The sequence below is a fragment of the Oncorhynchus keta genome, chromosome 6 (genome assembly GCF_023373465.1).
Source record: "Oncorhynchus keta strain PuntledgeMale-10-30-2019 chromosome 6, Oket_V2, whole genome shotgun sequence".
NCBI classification, from domain to species: Eukaryota; Metazoa; Chordata; class Actinopteri; order Salmoniformes; family Salmonidae; genus Oncorhynchus; species Oncorhynchus keta.
Window position 1 is genome coordinate 34,185,943 of NC_068426.1, and position 16,972 is coordinate 34,202,914.

At 45.9% G+C, this 16,972-nt stretch overlaps 1 non-coding gene and 1 pseudogene across 1 annotated transcript; one reads left to right on the forward strand and one right to left on the reverse strand.

The window, feature by feature from the left end:
- LOC118385573 (unconventional myosin-XVIIIb-like) overlaps positions 1-14,864 on the reverse strand; it is a 32,892-nt pseudogene extending 18,028 nt beyond the window's left edge.
- On the forward strand, positions 9,367-9,437 carry trnaa-ugc (transfer RNA alanine (anticodon UGC)). The gene has a single exon. It is a non-coding gene; the product is annotated as a tRNA-Ala (tRNA).
- Positions 14,865-16,972: the final 2,108 nt, after the last annotated feature.

Consider the following 16,972-nt stretch of genomic DNA (forward strand, 5'->3'; position numbering starts at 1 on the left):
TGTTTCGTATTGCGTCAGATGGAAATATTGACGAATACGCTGATTCGGTGTGCGAGTTCATTAGAACGTGCGTCGAAGATGTCGTTCCCATAGCAACGATAAAAACATTCCCAAACCAGAAACCGTGGATTGATGGCAGCATTCGCGTGAAACTGAAAGCGCGAACCACTGCTTTTAATCAGGGCAAGGTGTCTGGTAACATGTCCGAATATAAACAATGCAGCTATTCCCTCCGCAAGGCTATTAAACAAGCTAAGCGTCAGTACAGAGACAAAGTGGAATCTCAATTCAATGGCTCAGACACAAGAGGCATGTGGCAGGGTCTACAGTCAATCACGGACTACAAGAAGAAACCCAGCCCAGTCACGAACTAGGATGTCTTGCTCCCAGGCAGACTAAATAACTTTTTTGCCCGCTTTGAGGACAATACAGTGCCACTGACACGGCCTGCAACGAAAACATGCGGTCTCTCCTTCACTGCAGCCGAGGTGAGTAAGACATTTAAACGTGTTAACCCTCGCAAGGCTGCAGGCCCAGACGGCATCCCCAGCCGCACCCTCAGAGCATGCGCAGACCAACTGGCCGGTGTGTTTACGGACATATTCAATCAATCCCTATACCAGTCTGCTGTTCCCACATGCTTCAAGAGGGCCACCATTGTTCCTGTTCCCAAGAAAGCTCAGGTAACTGAGCTAAACGACTACCGTAGCACTCACTTCCGTCATCATGAAGTGCTTTGAGAGACTAGTCAAGGACCATATCACCTCCACCCTACCTGACACCCTTGACCCACTCCAATTTGCTTACCGCCCAAATAGGTCCACAGACGATGCAATCTCAACCACACTGCACACTGCCCTAACCCACCTGGACAAGAGGAATACCTATGTGAGAATGCTGTTCATCGACTACAGCTCGGCATCCGCCCTGTGCAACTGGGTACTGGACTTCCTGACGGGCCGCCCCCAGGTGGTGAGGGTAGGCAACAACATCTCCTCCCCGCTGATCCTCAACACGGGGGCACATGAGCCCTCTCCTGTACTCCCTGTTCACCCACGACTGCGTGGCCACGCACGCCTCCAACTCAATCATCAAGTTTGCGGACGACACAACAGTGGTAGGCTTGATTACCAACAACGACAAGACGGCCTACAGGGAGGAGGTGAGGGCCCTCGGAGTGTGGTGTCAGGAAAATAACCTCACACTCAACGTCAACAAAACTAAGGAGATGATTGTGGACTTCAGGAAACAGCAGAGGGAACACCCCCCTATCCACATCGATGGAATAGTAGTGGAGAGGGTAGCTAGTTTTAAGTTCCTCGGCATACACATCACAGACAAACTGAATTGGTCCACTCACACTGACAGCGTCGTGAAGAAGGCGCAGCAGCGCCTCTTCAACCTCAGGAGGCTGAAGAAATTCGGCTTGTCACCAAAAGCACTCACAAACTTCTACAGATGCACAATCGAGAGCATCCTGGCGGGCTGTATCACCGCCTGGTACGGCAACTGCTCCGCCCTCAACCGTAAGGCTCTCCAGAGGGTAGTGAGGACTGCACAACGCATCACCGGGGGCAAACTACCTGCCCTCCAGGACACCTACACCACCCGATGTTACAGGAAGGCCATAAAGATCATCAAGGACATCAACCACCCGAACCACTGCCTGTTCACCCCGCTATCATCCAGAAGGCGAGGTCAGTACAGGTGCATCAGAGCTGGGACCGAGAGACTGAAAAACAGCTTCTATCTCAAGGCCATCAGACTGTTAAACAGCCACCACTAACATTGAGTGGCTGCTGCCAACACACTGTCATTGACACTGACCCAACTCCAGCCACTTTAATAATGGGAATTGATGGGAAATGATGTAAATATATCACTAGCCACTTTAAACAATGCTACCTTATATAATGATACTTATCCTACATTATTAATCTCATATGCATACATATATACTGTACTCTACATTATCGACTGCATCCTTATGTAATACATGTATCACTAGCCACTTTAACTATGCCACTTTGTTTACTTTGTCTATACACTCATCTCATATGTATATACTGTACTCGATACCATCTACTGTATGCTGCTCTGTACCATCACTCATTCATATATCCTTATGTACATATTCCTTATCCCCTTACACTGTGTATAAGACAGTAGTTTTGGAATTGTTAGTTAGATTACTTGTTGGTTATCACTGCATTGTCGGAACTAGAAGCACAAGCATTTCGCTACACTCGCATTAACATCTGCTAACCATGTGTATGTGACAAATAAAATTTGATTTGATTTGATTTATCTACACACAACCTCAAATAACCGGTGCCCCCGCAGATTGATTCTGTGTCAGTGACCCCTGTATATAGTCTCGCTATTGTTATTTTACTGCTGCTCTGTAAATACTTGTAGCTTTTATCTCTTATTCTTATCCATATATTTTTTAAACTGCATTGTTGGTTAGTGGCTCGTAAGTCAGCATTTCACTGTAAGGTCTACTACACCTGTTGTATTCGGCGCATGTGACTAACAAAATTTGTTTTGAAATCAAATCTGAAACAAAACTGAATTTCAAATGAAAACAAATATAAAATCACATAACTATAATAACCTTGCTTTGCCTTTTCTGTGTCAAAACTCGCATTCTGGCATTTATTCTGCACACTCACCGATGCATCATGAAGTATAACCCAGATCAGCAGCTAACATCCAGTGCAGTCAAATCTTCCGTTCGGTGTGTGCGAGTTTGACCTATTGTTCAATCAGAATGAAAGGCAGTTAACCTATAGTATAGTAGTTAACCCAGCTTGTCCCCGTCCGGAACTCTCTGCTCTGAACTCTCTGTTTCTCCTCCTCCATCTGTTTCTCCAGCGCCCCCCTGGTGACCTTACACTGGTCCAGATGAGCCTGAGAGAGGGAGGGAGAGAGAGTGAAGGTAACCTCACAGTGTATAATCTGTCGTGGACAGGCTATGGAAATGACGTGAGATTTTACTTCTGGGTTAACCCGAGGTTACATACTGCATTATGTGACACAATTGTAATTGTGCTGTGGCCCTTTTGAGTTATACAGAGATAGATACATGTGTTGTAATCCGAGCTGCATTTCCTTGTTCTCCCTGCTGAGTCGTAGTCTCTCTCCTCTCTCCGTGTCCATCGCCTGACTGACAGCGTCACCACGGAAACGCCCACCACTTAGTTCCGACGACACCGCCGTCACCTACGGGACGCACACTCGCGTCTACTTGCAACCAGAACTTTACCCACCGTCCTCAAACTTGACACGTTACGGTCCCCCTAAACTTTACACAATGTACTGTCCCCCTAAACTTTATACTATGTACTGTCCCCCTAAACTTTACACTATGTACTGTCCCCCTAAACTTTACACAAGGGTACTGTCCCCCTAAACTTTACACTATGTACTGTCCCCCTAAACTTTACACTATGTACTGTCCCCCTAAACGTTACACTATGTACTGTCCCCCTAAACTTCACACAATGTACTGTCCCCCTAAACTTTACACAATATACTGTCCCCCTAAACTTTACACAATGTACTGTCCCCCTAAACTTTACACTATGTACTGTCCCCCTAAACTTTACACTATGTACTGTCCCCCTAAACTTGACACTATGTACTGTCCCCCTAAACTTGACACTATGTACTGTCCCCCTAAACTTTACACAATGTACTGTCCCCCTAAACTTTACACAATGTACTGTCCCCCTAAACTTTACACTATGTACTCTCCCCCTAAACTTTATACAAGGTACTGTCCCCCTAAACTTTATACAAGGTACTGTCCCCCTAAACTTTACACTATGTACTGTCCCCCTAAACTTTACACTATGTACTGTCCCCCTAAACTTTACACTATGTACTGTCCCCCTAAACTTTACACTATGTACTGTCCCCCTAAACTTTACACAAGGTACACAAGGTACTGTCCCCTAAACTTTACACAAGGTACACAAGGTACTGTCCCCTAAACTTTATACAAGGTCCCCCTAAATTTTACACTATGTACTGTCCCCCTAAACTTTATACAAGGTACTGTCCCCCTAAACTTTACATTATGTACTCTCCCCCTAAACTTTATACAAGGTACTGTCCCCCTAAACTTCACACTATGTACTGTCCCCCTAAACGTTACACTATGTACTGTCCCCCTAAACGTTACACTATGTACTGTCCCCCTAAACGTTACACTATGTACTGTCCCCCTAAACGTTACACTATGTACTGTCCCTCTAAACGTTACACTATGTACTGTCCCCCTAAACGTTACACTATGTACTGTCCCCCTAAACGTTACACTATGTACTGTCCCCCTAAACGTTACACTATGTACTGTCCCCCTAAACGTTACACTATGTACTGTCCCCCTAACTGTTACACTATGTACTGTCCCCCTAAACGTTACACTATGTACTGTCCCCCTAAACGTTACACTATGTACTGTCCCCCTAAACGTTACACTATGTACTGTCCCTCTAACTTTACACCATCCCTCTAACTTTACACCATCCCTCTAACTTTACACCATCCCTCTAACTTTACACCATCCCTCTAACTTTACACTTTTCCCACCTTGGTCTCCGGGATGTCAGTGGTCTGTCTCAGCTCGTTCCTCTCCCTCTCAGACTTCTCCAGCCGTCGTCTCAGATCCATGATCTCATCCTGGGGAATCAAAGTATTTTACCACATCTCCTATCGCCAAATCTGCAATGTTAAAGAAAAGCTCTTGTAACTCTGTCTTTGGGTCGATTCAAAAGGCTTTGGACTCTGGATCAAGTAGTTCCCTTGGTTCTCAATCATGAATCAATTAATACCTATTTAGCCCCGAATCACTGAGTAGTCTCTGAATGAACTAATACCTCTTTAGCTCTGAATCACTGAGTAGTCTCTGAATTAACTAATACCTCTTTAGCTCTGAATCACTGAGTAGTCTGTGAATCGATTCCTACCTCCTTGGCTGAGTCTCTGATCGTCCATGTTAACATCCAGTAGGGGGCGTACTCTACACAGCAGTTTCCACCAGATCCACACATCTCAGAGTACGGATGTTACTCTGGAAACACCTCACAGCCATCTGCTGCACCTGTATGGGGACAGACAGAGACAACGGCATCCTACCTACTGTACCTAACCACAATTATAGGAAGACACATTATCTGGTGATACCGTCATGCCAGAGTCACTGAATGTGTGTGTGTGTTTACACCAGCACCTACCTAACACATTACATGTTTCACCTGGGTTAGCAGTCAGGGGTTAGAGGTCATAGGTCAGACGCCTTCATTTTGCGGCATTGTTGTCTAGCCAGGTGTCCCATACAGGCAGCATGTAGCTGAACCAGCCAATCACTGACCAGCTTGTCTCTCTGCTGCTCCCAAGTACTTTAACACACCTCGTTTCATGAACACCTGGGGAGGGGAGAGGAGAGAGAGAAAGAATGGGGAGAGACAAGGAGAGTAGGTAGCGAGAGGGGGGAAGTGAGAGGGAGGGAAGAGACAAAGAGAGGGAGGGAGAGACAGGGAGGGAGGCAAAGAGAGGGAGGGAGAGACAAAGAGAAGGAGGGAGACAAAGAAAGGGAGGGAGAGAGAAAGGGAGGAAGTGAAAGACAGAGAGAGTGGAAAAATGTAGTGTAACTAGCTAATCTTCAGAAACACTGTGTCAGAGACTGACTCTAAGGAGCTCAGTACTGTCAGAACAGAAGCTCCCTCCCTCTGTCCCTCCCTCCCTGATACTCTTCCTGTCCAGATCCAGAGCTACCAGCAGCTCCTCCACTTTCCCTCCTCTCATCCGGGGTGATGAAGACTGAACCATACCGTTTCATGACCAGAGGAGACAGAGCCTGGAAACGACACCTGAAGTCACTCAGAGTCACATGTTCCGAATAACCTGGGAGATAAAGAGAGAGGGGGAGAGAAAGAGAGAGAGAGAAATAGAGAGCCTTCAGAGCCACAGATATACAGGTGAGCAAGATGTCGGCACCAAAATTCCCTTTATCAACTTGATAACCTATGCAGAATGGCCAACACTACTAACCTGTGCACAGGGGCTAATTCTAGGCTCACACTAACCTGTGCACAGGGGCTAATTCTAGGTCAACACTAACCGGTGCACAGAGGCTAATTCTAGGCTAACACTAAGATGTGCACAGGGGTTAATTCTAGGCCAACACTAACCGGTGCACAGGGGCTAATTCTAGGCTAACATTGCTAATTCTAGGCTAACACCAACATGTGCACAGGGGCTAATTCTAGGCTAACACTAATCTGTGCACAGGGGCTAATTCTAGGCCAACACTAACCTGTGTGGTAGAGCTGCAGGGCGGGGAGGATGTGTGCAGAGTGCAGCTGGACCCTGAGAGCAGGGACGTCAAAACATCCGCTACCGCTGTCTGTCTTAGCAAACACACACTGCATGAACACTGGCCTGGCTCGGCCAATCAGATTCAACAGAGCATCCTGGATGGAGGGGGAAGGAGAGAGGTGGAGAAAAACATCCTCAGATAGACAGAGTAGAAGTGTGGGATTTTGTATATGTGTGTTTTACAGTGTTATAGTACTTACGGCCTGTAGTTTGACTTACGGTCTGTAGTTTGACTGATATACAGTGGGAGTGTGTATTAGGGTACTTACGGTCTGTAGTTTGACTGATATACAGTGGGAGTGTGTATTAGGGTACTTACGGTCTGTAGTTTGACTGATATACAGTGGGAGTGTGTATTAGGGTACTTACGGTCTGTAGTTTGACTGATATACAGTGGGAGTGTATACTGGGGTACTTACGGCCTGTAGTTTGACTGATATACAGTGGGAGCGTGTATTAGGGTACTTACGGCCTGTAGTTTGACTGATATACAGTGGGAGTGTGTATTAGGGTACTTACGGCCTGTAGTTTGACTGATATACAGTGGGAGTGTGTATTAGGGTACTTCCGGCCTGTAGTTTGACTGATATACAGTGGGAGTGTGTATTAGGGTACTTACGGCCTGTAGTTTGACTGATATACAGTGGGAGTGTGTATTAGGGTACTTACGGCCTGGAGTTTGACTGATTTACAGCGGGAGTGTGTATTAGGGTACTTACGGCCTGTCGTTTGACTGATTTACAGCGGGAGTGCCTGCGTATGGCGGCCAATTCTTCACTGAAGGTCTTTCTGACAGTGCCACTCCTCTGTAGCGAGCCCTGGCTGCCCCCTCCCAAACCTCGACACGGAGGAGGGGGCACAGAGGCGGGGGGGCCGAACAGCGTCTTCACTACCCAACTGGAAAGAGAGAGAGAGAAGGAAAGGTTGAAGCGAACATTTATAAAAAACAAAAAAAATTGTAAGGCACACATCAATAATACCCGTTTAGTAGGGTATTGGACACAATATTGACACAATATGGTAATAAGCCAAGGAGAGGTATATCTGAGTATATCTGAGATTGGGCAACACTTACACTTACACAGAGGACTTCTGCAGCAGCGAGATGGCATTGAGAGCAGATGGGTTGCTCTGAACCAGGCTGAACCATCCAGTCAGGTCAGAACCCATCAGGTGGCTCACCTCCCACTGCAGGGGCTGCTCACACTGACGCACTGAGGAGACAAAACAGATATTAGAACTGAACTTCTACACTACTATACATCAGAACAACGTGTCCACTGCTTGCACAATATCTTCTGGATCACTGAAACAGACCAAAAACGGACATACACACTCTCGCCAAAACTCCTGCTGTTGCACAAAGTCACACACTAGCAAACAAACACAGACACCCCCCCCATTTCTCCCCAATTTCCTGATATCCAATTACGATCTTGTCTCATCGCTGCAACAAGGCCGGGACTGTAACAAGGCCGGGACTGTAACAAGGTCGGGACTGTAACAAGGTCGGGACTGCGATGCAGTGCCTTGGACAGCTGCGCCACTCGGGAGGCCCTCCCCCCTTTTCTCTCTGGTTCTCTCTCTCCCCTCACCCCCCTCTCCCCCCGTCTCACCAGTGGAGCTGTAGTACTGGCAGACTCTCTCCAGGCCAGTGTTTTCTGTCGATCCCGGAGTCACCCTCTCTTCATCCAGAACCCACAGCAGTCCTCTGAGGTCTCCCTCCGCCCCCCGCACCTAACACACGGACACGCACACCATGTTCATCTGGTGGGCCAATCCGTGCCCGGAAAAAACACTTGGGCATTGGTGGCATTGCTCCCAGAGGAGGCTGGGAGCTGTAGTCTATTTAGACGGTTGGTTATTGTGTATGTGTTAGGTACAGGAAGCGAGGGAGAGGGGTTGTTTATTACCTGTAGAGCGGGCTGGCCTATGGTGGACACCACCACAGCAGGACTGGTCTCTGGAGCTTCAAAGTCTACTGGAACTCTCTCCTGAAACAACAGTACACATTACGTTACATGTTTGTGTGAGTGTGTAAAGGTGCGTGTGCGTAGCAGTTCTCCAGCTGTCTCCTGTAGGTGTACAGCAGATGCCAGTCCAGCGTGGTTGAAGTCCAGGGAGAGAACCAACAGCGAAGCGAGATGAGGCGTCTCTGTTCTTAGAGCTCACACACCCAAAAGACCTCAGGATCGTAAACACTGCCTGGGTACGCTCCACTGGAAACACACAAGGAGAGACAACATTCTACACACAGTGTGCTATTACCTCACACCCTTCATAAATACACAAAGATTTCATATTACATTACGCAAACATGCACGCAATGCACGCACAAAGCACTCACCACTGATGCTGTCTCCGACCGTGCCAGCCTGTTTGAGGAGTGTGTGTGGGTGAAAGCTTGGCAGGAGGTGGTCTTGCCCGTGCCACTGCGTCCCACCGCGCACACACTCTGGTCCCTGCGCGTGCCTACCTTGGAGACATACACACGCCTGACTCGAGCGGCCAGGGCAGGGGGAGCGTCCCACACACTGTCCCCACGACGGGAATGACGGGTCTGGGGAGAGGAGACCACAACATTCCCTGCTCATCAGAGTTCGCGTGGAACTACAGCAATATAACACCTTGCTCCTATCACTGACGGACCAGAGAGTAGAGACACTGGGTTTCCTGGAATGAATCACTCAGCAGAAACAGCAGTGTGTGTGTATGTGTGTTCCCCTTTCCGTGTTGGTTCAGCGGTGGCCAGAAGTTGAGCAGGTTGGGTCCAGCGTGTGTGAGGGGCAGTCAGTTTCAGAATTGGTGGCAAGACATAAATTAGTCCTAAATATTTCAAAAACTAAAAGCATTGTATTTGGGGCAAATCATTCACTAAAACCTAAACCTCTAGTAAATCTTGTAATAAATAAATGAGGAAATTGAGCAAGTTGAGTAGACTAAACTGCTTGGAGTAACCCTGGATTGTAAAACCGACATGGTGTAGCTCAGTTGGTAGAGCATGGCGCTTGCAACGCCAGGGTTGTGGGTTCGATTCCCACGGGGGACCAGTATGAAAATGTATGCACCAAGTTGCACTTGATAAAAGCGTCTACTAAAATGTACATGGAAAATGTCAACGCATATTGATGCAACTGTAGTAAAGATGGGGAGAGGTCTGTCCATAATAAAGCGCTGCTCTGCTTTCTTAACAACACTATCAACAAGGCAGGCCCTGCTTTTGTCACACCTGGACAACAGTCCAGTCATGTGGTCAGGTGCCACAAAGGGGGACTTAGAAAAATTACAATTTGCCCAGAACAGGGCAGCACAGCTGGCCCTTAAATGTACACAAAGAGATAACATTAATAATATGCATACATGTCCTGGCTCAAAGTAGAGGAGAGATTGACTTCTTCACCACTTGTATTTGTGAGAAGTGTTGACATGCTGAATCCACCGAGCTGCCTGCTTAATCTACTAGCACACAGCTTGGAGACGGCTCTGAGACAGGATTGTGTCGAAGCACAGATCTGGGGAAGTCCATTTCTGCAGCTTTGGAGGTTTCCAAGAACAAAGTGGCCTCCAAGATTCTTAAATAGAAGAATATTGGAACCAACCAGACTCTTCCTAGAGCTGGCCGCCCAGCCAAACTGAGAAAATGGGGGAGAAGGGCCTTGGTCAGGGAGGTGACCAAGAACCCAATGGTCACTCTGACAGAGCTCCAAAGTTCTTCTGTGGAGATGGGAACCTACCAGAAGAAAAATCATCTCTGCAGCACTCCACCAATCAGGCCTTTATGGTAGAGTAGCCAGACGGAAGCCACTCCTTAGTAAAAAGGCACATGGCAGCCCACTTGGAGTTTGCCAAAAGGCACTCTCTGCTCTGATGAAGCGAGGTTTGAACTCTTTGGCCTGAATGTCAAGAGTCACATCTGGCACCATCCTTATGGTGATGCATGGTGGTGGCAGCATCACGCTGTGGGGATGTTTTTCAGCGGCAGGGACTGGGAGACTAGTCAGGATCGAGGGAAGGATGAACAGTGCAAAGTACAGACACATCCTTCATGAAAACCTGCTCCAGAGATAAGAGGACCACAGACTGGGGCCACGGTTTCTCTTCAAACAGGACAATGACTCTAAGCACACAGCCAAGACAACGCATGAGTGGCTTCGGGACAAGTCTCTGAATGTCCTTGAGTGGCCCAGCCAGAGCTGGAGAGACCTGAAAATAGCCGTGCAGCGACGCTCCCCATCCAACCTGACAGAACTTAAGAGGATCTGCAGAGAAGAATAGGAGAAATACAGGTGTGCCAAGCTTGTCGCGTCATACCCAAGAAGACTCGAGTCTGTAATCGCTGCCAAAGGTGCTTCAACAAAGTACTGAGCAATGGTCTGAATACTTATGTAAATGTGATATCAGTTTTTTTTATCTGCTTTTGTTTTTTCATGATCCATTTTAGAATAATGTAATGTAACAAAATGTGAAAAAAGTCAAGGGGTCTGAATACTTCCCGAATGCACTGTATGTGGTAGTAGAGTAGGGGCCTGAGGGCACACACTCAATATGTTGTGAAAGCTGTATTGTAATGTTTAAAAAATATATGTTTAACTGCCTTAATTTTGCTGGACCCCTGGACTAATGGAGATCCTTAACAAATGCAAATTCAAAACGTGGTTAACACTATAATTTTGATACTATGGATTGTCAGTCCATTTCTCCAGGCCCATCCATAAGCTTTTCATCAAAACACAGGTTCCATTTCTCCAGGCCCATCCATAAGCTTTTCATGAAAACACAGGTTCCATTTCTCCAGGCCCATCCATAAGCTTTTCATCAAAACACAGGTTCCATTTCTCCAGGCCCATCCATAAGCTTTTCATCAAAACACCGGTTCCATTTCTCCAGGCCCAACCATAAGCTTTTCATCAAAACACAGGCGGGGTGGCCGCTTTGTTATTGTTTCAATTAAGGATTCCAGCTTTAGAGGCACCACAAGATGTGTTTGATGTTAATCATTAACAGGGAGACATTCTTCTATAGTTAATTAAGCACTGTATATTTGTCCCAACATGATTTATCGTTGTTTTTGTGGAGAAAATTTCAGTCATAGGTGAGATTTCCTGGTTGTGATTCTAGTCTGTATTCTCAGTATTATTCTCACAGCACAACTAAACAGAGATTACCAGGGTTTATGTCTCAGGAGATTAAACTCTGATATGCATCCCTAATCTCTGATCCCTGTGTATGTGTATGTGTGTCAATCAAATCAAATGTATTTATAAAGCCCTTTTAACATCAGCCGATGTCACAAAGTGCTATACAGGAATCCAGCCTAAAACCCCAAACAGTAAGCAATGCAGATGTAGAAGCATGGTATGTGTGTGTGTGTGTGTGTGTGTGTGTACCAGGGTTCATGGGATGTGTGTGTGAGTATATGAAAATCTAAAAGGATTAATGCTGGCTAGATGACCTAGTCCGGGTATTCTCAAACTGGGGTATTGAGAGTAAGCCAAATAAAAATGTGATTCACATTAAAAAATATATATATATTTTTTTTAATGTGAATCACATTTTTATTTGGCTTACTCTCAATACCCCAGTTTGAGAATACCCGGACTAGGTCATCTAGCCAGCATTGTGACATCGGCTGATATATATATATAAAATAAAAAAAACATTTTCAAACAGTACATTTATATTTTCCAACGGGGCTATACATTTGGGTGAGTCCCCCCCGCCTGAGTACCCATGTTTCACTGGCAAAAATAAAAGGAACCATTATAGTGTTCAGTGAAATAACAACACAATGTCAAATACAGGGAGCCTAGACACATAATTAACATCCAGTCACATTAACCTTTACTCTTGGGCAAACATTTAGAAATTAGACATGACAATTTGAAAAATAAGCCACAGGAGTTTTCTGAGCGAGAATAAAGATGAATTTCGAGTAGTAAGACATGTATAAAAGCAACAGATACCATTAATAAGAAGGGCCTAGAAACATATTTTATGGTGAGCTACCGAGTGGCTAGGACAGGCAAGCACCATACTATAGTAGAGGACTTCATTCTTCCTGCTGCTGCAGATATGGCTGGGACAATGCTGGGGGAAAAGGCCCAAAAAACTATACAGACAATGCCTTCATCAAACAACACTGTTCCACGATGCATCAGTGACATGGCAGAAGATGTTTTGAAACAATTACTGGTTGGCATACAAGCCAGTCAATTATATGTGCTACAGCTGGAGGAGTCAACAGACGTGGCGGGCCTGGCACAGCTCCTGGTATACGTCCATTCCGTTTCTGGGGGTCAATTAAGGTAGACATCCTCTTCTGCAAACCCCTGGAAACCAGGACAACAGGAGAGTATATTTTTAAAGTACTGGACAGCTTTGTGAAATCAAATGGACTTTTATGGTCAAGATGTATTGGTATCCTTACTGATGGCGCAAAAGCCATGACAGGGAGACATAGTGGAATGGTAACGCAAGCAGTTGCTCCCGACGCCACTTTGTTACACTGCAGCGTCCACCGAGAGGCTCTTGCTGCCAAGGGAATGTCTGACAGCTTGAAAGACATTTTGGACACTACAGTGAAAATGGTTAACTTTGTTAAAGACAAGGCCCCTGAAATCTCGTGTATTTCCCTCATTATGCAATAATATGGGTTGCGGCCATGTCACACATTTACAACATACAGAAGTGCGCTGGTTATGAAGGGACAAAGTATTGCCAAGTTTTTAAAATTTTTAATTGAGAGACGAGCTTAAAGTTTTCTTTACTGACCATCATTTTCACTTGTTTGACCCCTTGTATGATGACGAGTTTCTCACACGACTGGCCTACCTGGGTGATGCTTTTTCTCACCTGAATGATCTGAATCTAGGATTTCAGGGACTCTCTGCAACTATATTCAATGTGTGGGACGAAATTGAGGCTATGACTAAGAAGTTGAAGCTCTTTTCTGTCTGTATTAACATGGACAACACAGGTCTTTCCATTGTTTTCGGACTTTTTGTGTGCAAATGAACTCAAGCTTACGGACAATGTCAAATGTGATATAGCGAAGCACCTGAGTGAGCTGGGTGCGCAATTACGCAGGTACTTTCCCGAAACTGGATTCGTTATCCCTTTTATGCCCTGCCTCCAGTCCACTTACCGATATCTGAAGAATTAAATTGAATTTAAATCAGAAGCCACTGCCAGATTTCTGGATAGGGCTGCGCTCAGTTTCTTGTCTTGGCAAATCGCGCTTTTAAGACAACTGATGCCCTTTGCAACCACGTACCTGTGTGAGAGTGGATTCTCGGCCCTCACTGGCATGAAAACTAAATACAGGCACAGACTGTGGGTGGAAAATGATTTAAGACTGAGACTCTCTCAGTCTCTCAGTCTTCTGTACAGCACTTTGAGATATCAGCTGATGTACGAAGGGCTATATAAATAAATTTGATTTGAAATTTGATATAACCCAACATTGCAGTGTTATGTACATCCTTTCAAGCACACCCTTCTCGTCAACCTGTGGTGAGTTATTCACCATTTTTGATGAACAAATAAGGTTTTATATGTAAGATGGACAAATAAAGAGCAAAATGATAGATTATTATTGCTTTATTATTTGTGCCCTGGTCCTATATGAGCTCTTTGTCACTTCCCACGACCCGGGTTGTGACAAAAACTCACACTTAATTTTTATGTTTAATAAATGTATCGTATAGTGTGTGTGTGGCAGGCTTACAATGACGACAAAAAAACAACATTTGAGAGTGCGCTGACCCTGGTGCTAGAGGGGGTACAGCTGGAGGTTGAATGTTTGAAGGGGCACAGGACTGTAAAAAGTTTGGGAACCACCTCTCTAGCCTAATGACTCACACTAAATTCTTCCACTGCTCTGCCGTTCGCTACATACTATATAGTCTGAGACTGCCGTCATCGAAGTGGTCCGGAGTGACGAGGGGCGCTGTACAAAACAAAGTCACCAGCGATCGGATATTCTTTAAAGCAATCAGAGAATGGAAGCCCGTGAAGAATTTCCCACCCGCCGCTTCAGCCACGTGTGTTCTGGCTCCTGCAGTACGCAGGGTCGGAAAAGTAGTGCTTGAAGCCACGTGTGTTCTGGCTCCTGCAGTACGCAGGGTCGGAAAAGTAGTGCTGAAGCCACGTGTGTTCTGGCTCCTGCAGTACGCAGGGTCGGAAAAGTAGTGCTTGAAGCCACGTGTGTTCTGGCTCCCGCATTACGCAGGGTCGGAAAAGTAGTGCTTGAAGCCACGTGTGTTCTGGCTCCTGCAGTACGCAGGGTCGGAAAAGTAGTGCTGAAGCCACGTGTGTTCTGGCTCCCGCAGTACGAAGGGTCGGAAAAGTAGTGCTGAAGCCGGGTGCCATTAACACGCCGACCAATCCCACACAACACATACAGGGAACCACACGACAATACCACCACTTACCCAGGCGAAAGCCCTCCTTGTGGACCACACGTCCCTCACCTGGCAGAGAGGAGAGAGAGAGAGAGAGAGAGAGAGAGAGAGAGAGAGAGAGAGAGAGAGAGAGAGAGAGAGAAAGAAAGCCGGAGAGCCAGAGAAAGAAAGCCGGAGAGCCAGAGAGCGAGAGAGAGGGAGAGAGAGAGACAGAGAAAGAGAGAAACCTGTTTCTCAAAACCTGTTCACAAACCAGTTCTACTAACACACTGAAGCCTCAGGACCAGAACATCCAATCAAATCAGAATAAACCAAATTACAACACAGTCAAAACAAAACTACATTGCTTACTGGGAAATGCAAGCACAAAGCAAAATGCAGTGCTATCTGGCCCTAAATCGACAGTACACCGTGGCTAACTATTTTACCATGGTTACTGATCAAAACCTTGAAAAAGTACAGGCTCAGCGAGCACAGCCTTGCCATTGAGAAGGGTAGACACAGGAAAACCTGGCTCCCTGTATAGGAAAGGCTGTGCAACCACTGCACAACAGCAGAACCTGAGACGGAGCTGCATTTCCTGACAAAATGTCAAAAATATAAAACAATTAGAGTGTCATTTCCCCAAATTTGAAACCCTTATTCAAGGTTTCAAAGACCCCTCTGATGAGAGTAGGCTACCCGTCCTGTTGGGGGAGGAGGCAGAGAGCTGTGGGTTGGCAGCGCACTACATTGCTGCCTGCCATAAGTTGAGGGACAGTGTCTTACAGACCAATCAACCTGCACATGTCCTCTACTGTATGCTTATTGTTATTGTTGAATGTATGGTTATTTTGACACTTGGTTATTGTTGTTGACAATTTTGATTCTCATTTTTATTTTTATATTGTAAATATCCAAAATAAGCTTTGGCAATATGTACATTGTTACGTCATTCCAAAAAAGCTAATTGAATTGAATTGAGAGAAGAGGGCGAGAGAAAAAAGAGAGAAGAGCGAGAAGAGAGAAGAAAGAGAGAGAGAGAGAGAGAGAAGAAAGAGAGAGAGAAGGAGAGAAAAGAAAGAGAGAAGAACGAGAGAGATAGAGAGCGAGAGGAAAGAGAGAAAGGAGAGAGAGATGAGAAGAAAGAGAGATAAAAGAAAGAGAGGTAGAGCAAGAAAAGAAGAGAGAAGAAAGAGAGAAAATAAGAGAGAGAAGAAAGAGAGAGAAAGAGAGAGAGAGAGGAAAGAGAGAGAGGAAAGAGAGAGAAGAAAAAGAGAAGAGATTTAGCGAAAGAAAGAAAGCGTAAGAAAAAGAAAGAGGAGGCGGGGGGAGAAAGAGAAATGCAAAATTGTGTGTTCTTTTAAAAGGTGAATGTTCCACTGTGTGTATGTTCCCGGAAGCCAGGTAGCCTGGCGGCTAAAAGCTACATGAAGACAAAAAAAACAGTGCACGACTCATGCCAGATAAACCGAGTGCCTTTGCGATGCCCCAGTGCAGCAGGTTTGCATAGCACACATACGGTATGTACATGTCTTAGGACATGACCACGTGACATAATACCTCTCCTGTTCTGTTGCCCCTCTATCACTCCCTCTTTCTTCTTCTCCCCTTCTTTCTGCTCATCTTTCTTTACTTCCATTTTTGGCATCTTGACATCATTTGTCACCTTTTCTTTCCCTGACTTCACTTCCTGCCCCTGCTTCAACAGCTCAGTTTTCATTTCCTGTTTCTGCTTCGGTTGCTCTGTTGTAATTTCCTGTTTCTGCTTCAGCTGCTCTGATTTCCTGTTTCTGTGGCCGCTTCCTGTTTGGCTGTCTCCCTCAGGGGTGGGCTCTTGAGTTTGGGCGAGAGGACTCGCCAGGGCGTGGAGGACTTGAGATCTGATTGGTTGGAGTGGCGGCCTCGCTCTCCGTTGACCAACTGCTCGTTTCGCAGGGCCATCTCGGCCTCTAGGATTGGTGGAGTCTGATCTGGGAGGAGAAATTGCTGCGGCAGGCTGTCACTCAGTTTACTGTGCTGGAAAGAAACAAGATGGACGCCACCACAGTACATAAAAACACAAGGCAACGTGCTGCCTTTACATGACCATTGGCTGACTTTCTATCGACTGACTGACTGACTGTATTTTCACTAGAGGCGAAAAAACGCAATTGAGTTAATTGCAGGATTTGCTGTGATTAAATGCAAGCTCCGAATTTGTT